This window comes from Schistocerca cancellata, chromosome 3, assembly GCF_023864275.1.
Source record: "Schistocerca cancellata isolate TAMUIC-IGC-003103 chromosome 3, iqSchCanc2.1, whole genome shotgun sequence".
Lineage (NCBI taxonomy): Eukaryota > Metazoa > Arthropoda > Insecta > Orthoptera > Acrididae > Schistocerca > Schistocerca cancellata.
This window is the reverse complement of record NC_064628.1, coordinates 52,690,726-52,697,941: the sequence shown is the minus strand read 5'-3', so window position 1 is coordinate 52,697,941 and position 7,216 is coordinate 52,690,726. Positions and strand designations below refer to the sequence as shown.

Here is a 7,216-nt window from a genome sequence, read left to right as displayed (position 1 = left end):
CGGTAGAGAGACAGCTTAAAGGTGGTTCATTGAACCCTCTGCCAGGCACTTCACTGTGAATAGCAGAGTAATCACGTAGATGTAGACATCAAAACCAACTAATACGTCCTCCGCCAGTACCACTATGTCGTTTAATTTACTGATAAAATGTGCCGAGTTCTTGATATCCGATTGGCCCACATAATACAGTTAAGAATTTGGCAATTGAATAGGTGGGGGGAACCAATAGCACTCACTATACGCCTTAAAGGAACATGTTCTTTGAAATGATAATTAAATTGACACCCTAGCTGCAAGCAGGCGTTGATACACTTCATTGGAGACATGTTGAAAATGTGTGCCCCGACCGGGACTCGAACCCGGGATCTCCTGCTTACATGGCAGACGCTCTATCCATCTGAGCCACCGCGGGCACAGAGGATAGTGCGTCTGCAGGGACTTATCCCTTGCACGCCCCCCGTGAGATCCACATTCCCAACATGTCCACAATACTACATTCGTAGTGCGCCTAATAGATGTTTGCCCATCATACTCATTACTCGTGGCAGATTAATCTACCAAGTCCCGTACGAGTTCGGGCATAGCGTGTGCGTTCGCACAAGAAGGTCAAAGGCCGGGAACCCATATTTTAAACTATATATGACGGTAGTATCTGTTCCCGAAAAGCCGGCCGGTGTGGCCGTGCGGTTAAAGGCGCTTCAGTCTGGAACCGCGTGACCGCTACGGTCGCAGGTTCGAATCCTGCCTCGGGCATGGATGTGTGTGATGTCCTTAGGTTAGTTCGGTTTAAGTAGTTCTAAGGTCTAGGGGACTCATGACCTCAGATGTTAAGTCCCATAGTGCTCAGAGCCATTTGATAGTGTTCAGAGCCATTTTGTTCCCGAAAGAACAGTTACCGTCGATGACCATGCAGCTTTGCTAGAAATGAAATGATAAATTGACACCCTAGCTGCAAGCAGGCGTTGATACACTTCATTGGGGACATGTTGAAAATGTGTGCCCCGACCGGGACTCGAACCCGGGATCTCCTGCTTACATGGCAGACGCTCTGTCCATCTGAGCCACCGCGGGCACAGAGGATAGTGCGTCTGCAGGGACTTATCCCTTGCACGCCCCCCGTGAGATCCACATTCCCAACATGTCCACAATACTACATTCGTAGTGCGCCTAATAGATGTTTGCCCATCATACTCATTACTCGTGGCAGATTAATCTACCAAGTCCCGTACGAGTTCGGGCATAGCGTGTGCGTTCGCACAAGAAGGTCGGGGCACACATTTTCAACATGTCCCCAAGCTGCATGGTCATCGACGGTAACTGTTCTTTCGGGAACAGATACTACCGTCATAGATAGTTAATAACATGTTCTTTGTTCACCTTCGGGAATCCATAAAGTCTTGGTGCTAGCGCAACTGAACTGAACGCTCTGTACGGAAGAGGACTTCTTTATCAACCGCGTAACAGTGCTAAGAACTTTGAACTTTGTCAGTGGGGTCTTTACTTTGTTTATATGTTTGCGGATCTAATAAGTCGTTAATCTTAGTATAACAGGCGGTCACACTCAAAATAACCGTTGCGTTTCCCTTGTCTGCAGTGAGAATGATAACACTATCGTCCTCATTCAGACGTTTTAAGGCATACCTCTCACCCACAGTTAAATCACTTTTTGGGGTCTTTGCGCTAGACAATACTCTTACAGGTTGTATACGGATTTACGAATGTCTGCTTCCACACTGGCTATTACTTCTTCCGTCAGCCCAACTCAACATCCTCAAACTGCCGCTAGCCTTGGTCAGCACCTGGACTGCAGGCGCCGGCCTGCTGTATGAGAAATGTCAGATAATAAAGAACGTTTTATCGAGCCAGCATTCTTGACTAGTATTCGCAGTTTTACTGTAAGATCCAACCTCCACAGTCTCCTACCCACTCCATTCTGGGGACAGAAGTAGCTATCCTGCACCAATGGTGTCAGCATAGCGTCAACACAAACACAGCATCAGTAACTGTGATTTCAGAAGTACAATATCTATGAACAACATCGCAGTGCAATTGTCTTTAGCAGCATTTTCAATGAGTAATTGAAAAATGAACTGTTCTTCATTTGGTGACAGAGTCAGAATAGCACACCTGGACATTTACGAGGAAAGTAAGCAATACCCAAGGTTTATTCTCACTTGTAAGAATTAGGTGTGCTCACTGCAAGGAAATACAATTACAGTATTGGTGTTAATTCCTTTACTATGGTGTTTCTCCATTCATTGTGAACACAGGCTTTCCAAAGAGTGGAGAAGATCAACACAGCAGAGAGAATTCAGAAGGTACAAATAGAGCTGGACAACGAGGAGCTGTGCAAGAAGTTAGTTGCACAGAGAGGATAAGAGTTCAGTATACATCTAGCATGTTGGTACCCATCCTAGATGCTAGTACCACTATCCTAGTTTCCTCTCTTTTGGTAATGCAGGAGAGGAGTTTTTGCATTAATAGACGACCTGTTAACAGCTGTTCTGCTGGAATGTTGGTTAGAGGAACAGCTTTTATATATGGCCAAAGTACATTTGGTGGGAGACAATAAAAACTACGTACCATTTTTTGTTTTGTTTTGGTTTTAGGGCGCAAAACTGCTATGGTCATTAGCGCCCGGTCTGTGACTTAGGAAACAGTAAAAAACCGAAAACGGAAACCAGCAGCAATGGGAACGAAAGTCATAAAACTGGAGAAACTAAAAGCAGAAGGAAGGCTTAAAAATCCACTACAGAAAGGGGTTGGGTGTCCCAAAAAAAGCTTCAAATGACTGACGTCATTTCACTGGCACTAATGAACTCTAGAACGCGATCGGCCGAGCGCGTGTCATCTGCTAAAATTGACGATATATCAGGCGACAGCTGTAGACGGGCGCGTAACGGATTAAAATAGGGGCACTCAATTAAAAGGTGTCTTACCGTCCACAGCTGAGAGCAGTGGGGACAGTGTGGGGGAGGATCGCCGCTTAAAAGATGTCGATGGCTAAAAAGACAGTGCCCTATCCGGAGTCTAGTTAAAATTACCTCCTCCCGACGACGCGTTCGGGAGGAAGAGGTCCAAGCACAAGGAAGAGTTTTCACGTCCCGCAATTTATTTTGGGGAAGTGTCGACCAATGCGCGTGCCATAAATGAACAACACGACGACATAAAACGCTCCGTAGATCGGCGAAGGGAATCGATTGAATAGCTGGCCGAAGAAGAGAGACTGCAGCCTTGGCTGCAATATCGGCCGCCTCATTTCCGCAGATACCAACGTGTCCCGGGAGCCAGAGGAACGCCACCGAGACGCCCCCCAGGTGGAGCAAGCGCAGACAGTCCTGAATCCGGTGGACCAGAGGGTGCACAGGGTAAAGAGCTTGGAGACTGAGGAGAGAGCTGAGAGAATCTGAGCAGATAACGTACTGTATCCGCTGATGGCGACGGATGTATTGGACAGCCTGGAGAACAGCGTAAAGCTCCGCAGTATAAATCGAACACTGGTCGGGAAGCCGAAATCGATTTGGGGTGTCGCCAACAATATAGGCACACCGTACACCTAACGATGTTTTCGAGCCGTCGGTGTAAATAAATGTGGCGTCCGTCATTTGTGCACATAGAGCAGCAAAGGCCCGACGATGAACAAGTGAAGGGGTACCATCCTTGGGAAATCGACAAAGGTCTCGGAGCAGGCAGATCCGGGGACGGAGCCAAGGCGGTGCTGTACCCCAAGTTGTCAAGAAGGTTTTAGGAAAGCGGAAGGAAAGAGAATGGAGCAGTTGACGGAAGCGGACTCCCGGTGGTAGTAGGGAGGAGGGACGGCCTGCATACCCTACATCAAAGGAGGCGTCGAAAAAAATGTCATGGGCTGGATTAGCAGGCATGGAAGACAGATGGCTTGCATAACGACTCAGAAGGACTGCTCGCCGATTGGACAGCGGAGGTTCAGCAGTCTCAGCATAAAGGCTTTCCACAGGGCTGGTGTAAAAAGCTCCAGACACTAAACGTAATCCACGGTGGTGGATAGAGTCGAGACGCCGAAGAATAGACGGCCGAGCAGAGGAGTAGACTATGCTTCCATAGTCCAATTTCGAGCGCACTAAGGCGCGACAGAGGCGGAGAAGGACCACTCAGTCCGCTCACCAGGAGGTACCATTCAGGACATGGAGGGTGTTGAGGGATCGCAGACAGCGAGCCGAAAGATAGGAAACGTGGGAAGACCAGCACAGTTTTCTGTTAAACATAAGACCCAAGAATTTAGCGACGTCTGGAAACGGAAGGTTGACAGGACCTAGATGTAAGGAGGGCGGAAGAAACTCCTTACATCGCCAAAAATTAACACAAACGGTCTTACTGGGAGTAAAACGGAAGCCGGTGTCGATGCTCCAAGAATGGAGGCGACCGAGACATCCTTGAAGACGTCGTTCAAGAAGGCTGGTCCGTTGAGAGCTGTAGTAGATCGCAAAATCGTCCACAAAGAGGGAGCCCGAGACATCAGGAAGGAGACAATCCATAATTGGATTGATGGCAATGGCAAACAGTACAACACTCAGCACGGAGCCCTGGGGTACCCCGTTTTCTTGGGAGAAAGTACGGGAGAGAGTAGTGTTCACCCGCACCCTAAATGTGCGCTCTGCCATAAATTCGCGAAGAAAAAGGGGCAGCCGACCTCGAAAGCCCAAAGAGAACAGTGTGCGGAGGATACCTGTCCTCCAACAGGTATCGTATGCTCTCTCCAGATCAAAAAATATTGCTACTGTTTGGCGTTTCCGGAGAAAATTATTCATGATATAAGTGGAGAGAGCAACAAGATGGTCAACTGCAGAACGATGCTTTCGGAATCCGCAATGGGCAGGTGTTAAAAGACTGCGGGATTCCAGCCACCAAGCTAAACGGTAATTCACCATACGCTCCAAAACCTTACAGACACTACTCGTGAGAGAGATGGGGCGATAGCTAGAGGGGAGATGTTTGTCCTTTCCAGGTTTCGGAACAGGAACGACGACAGCTTCCCGCCATCGTCTGGGAAAAGTACTGTCGGTCCAAATTCGATTATAAAGGCAAAGGAGGTAACGCAGACTATGGGTCGATAATTGCAGCAACATTTGGACGTGGATACCATCCGGTCCTGGGGCGGAGGAGCGAGAAGAAGAGAGGGCATGTTGGAGTTCCCGCATGGAGAAAACCGTATTGTAGCTTTCGCGATTTTGAGAGGAGAAAGCAAGAGGTCGCACTTCCGCTGCATGTTTCTTCGGGAGAAACGCTGGCAGGTAATTTGAAGAGCTCGAAATCTCAGCAAAGTGCTGACCCAATGAGTTAGAAATTGCGACGGGGTCCACTAATGTATCATGCGCGACAGTGAGCCCAGAGACCGGGGAGAAACTAGGCGCGCCTGAGAACCGTCGAAGCCGACTCCAAACTTCCGAGGAGGGAGTGAAGGAGTTAAATGAGCTAATAAAGAATTTCCAGCTTGCCTTCTTGCTATCGCGGATGACACGACGGCATCGCGCTCGGAACTGCTTATAGCGGATACAGTTGGCCAAAGTAGGATGGTGGCGGAAAACGCGGAGAGCACGTCGCCGCTCACGTATTGCGTCACGGCATGCCTCGTTCCACCAAGGAACTGGGGGGCGCCGGGGCAATTCGGAGGTGCGTGGTATTGAACGTTCCACAGCTGTAAGAATAATGTCGGTAATGTGTGTGACCTCATCGTCGACGCTGGGAAAGTGACGGTCATCGAATGTCGCTAGAGACGAAAAAAGTGTCCAGTCGGCCTGGGCAAACTTCCAGCGTCTCGGGCGCATATATGGCAGTTGAGGCTGCAGTCTAAGGACACATGGAAAGTGGTCACTCGAGTGTGTATCATCAAGGGCGAACCATTCGAAGCGCCGAGCTAGCGGAACAGTACCGACCGCAAGGTCCAAATGAGATAAATTGGTCGTGGAGGCAGACAAAAATGTAGGGACCCCAGTGTTGAGGCAAACTAGATCCGCTTGGTGGAAGACGTCTAGCAAGAGTGAGCCACGTGGACAAGGATGTGGAGATCCCCAAAGCGGGTGGTGGGCATTGAAGTCCCCAACCAGCAAATAGGGGGGGTGGAAGCTGACCAAGAAGATGAAGGAGATCAGCTCGTGCCATTGGTGTGGACGATGGATTGTATACAGTACAAAGAGAGAACGTGTATCCAGAAAGAGGAAGACGGACGGCGACAGCTTGGAAGGAAGTGTTTAAGTGGATTGGGTGATAATGGAGAGTATCATGGAGAAGAATCATGAGTCCTCCATGGGCTGGAGTGCCTTCAACAGAGGGGAGATCATATCGGACGGACTGAAAATGAAGGAGAACAAAGCGGTCATGGGGACACATCTTTGTTTCCTGAAGACAGAAGATGACCGGCGAGTAGGATCGTAAGAGGATCGACAATTCATCCCGATTGGCTCGAATGCCGCGGATATTCCAGTGGATAATGGACATAGGGTGAACAGAAAATGGAGGAATGTGACGAAGGTTGCTGTCAACTCAACGACTGCTCAGAGCTTGCGACCGACAGCATGGAATGGCATTCAGCCGAAGGCAGAAGATCCTGATCCATAGGTTGTTCAGGAGCAGCTCCCGCCACCAGCGATCGGCCGGTTGATCGACCGCCAGCAGTGCGCCTCGGCGACACAGAAGACGGCCGAGGGCGATTTCCGCCAGGTGGTGCTGTAGATGGGACACGGCTTGGCGGAGAAGGAGATGAACTGGGTTTATTTGTAGCCTTCTTGGAAGTATGATGTTTAGATGAAGGAGGAATGGATGGTTGTGAAGTTGGGGTACGTAAAAAATCTTCACGAGTATGCTCTTTTTTTGAAGTCTTGGTGTCTGACTTTTGGGCTCGAGATTTAGCAGAACCCGACGAAGGGTGAGCCAGAGAGTGGGCAGGCGAAAGTGGTGAGGTTGAACGGGCGATCTTTGCGCTGGCTGATCTGACGACCGTGGCACTAAAGGTGAGGTCGCAAGTCTGCGTGGCCACCTCCTTTGTTGGCCGAGGAGAAGCAAGGACAGTGCTGTATTTTCCTGTCTGAGGCACGGTGGGCTGTCGACTGGCGAATAATTTTCGAGCAGCAAAGGTCGACCCCTTTCCTTCACTCTGATTTCCTGGATGAGCTTTTCGTCCTGAAAAACGGGGCAATCTCGAGAGGAAGCAGCGTGGTCACCCATACAGTTGATGCAGCGAGGG

The 7,216-nt window shown here is 49.5% G+C and overlaps 2 non-coding genes across 2 annotated transcripts; both read right to left on the bottom strand.

The window, feature by feature from the left end:
* Window positions 1–338: 338 nt before the first annotated feature.
* Window positions 339–413, bottom strand: Trnat-ugu (transfer RNA threonine (anticodon UGU)). Its single transcript has one exon. It is a non-coding gene; the product is annotated as a tRNA-Thr (tRNA).
* A 584-nt stretch (window positions 414–997) lies between these two features.
* Window positions 998–1,072, bottom strand: Trnat-ugu (transfer RNA threonine (anticodon UGU)). The gene has a single exon. It is a non-coding gene; the product is annotated as a tRNA-Thr (tRNA).
* Window positions 1,073–7,216: the final 6,144 nt, after the last annotated feature.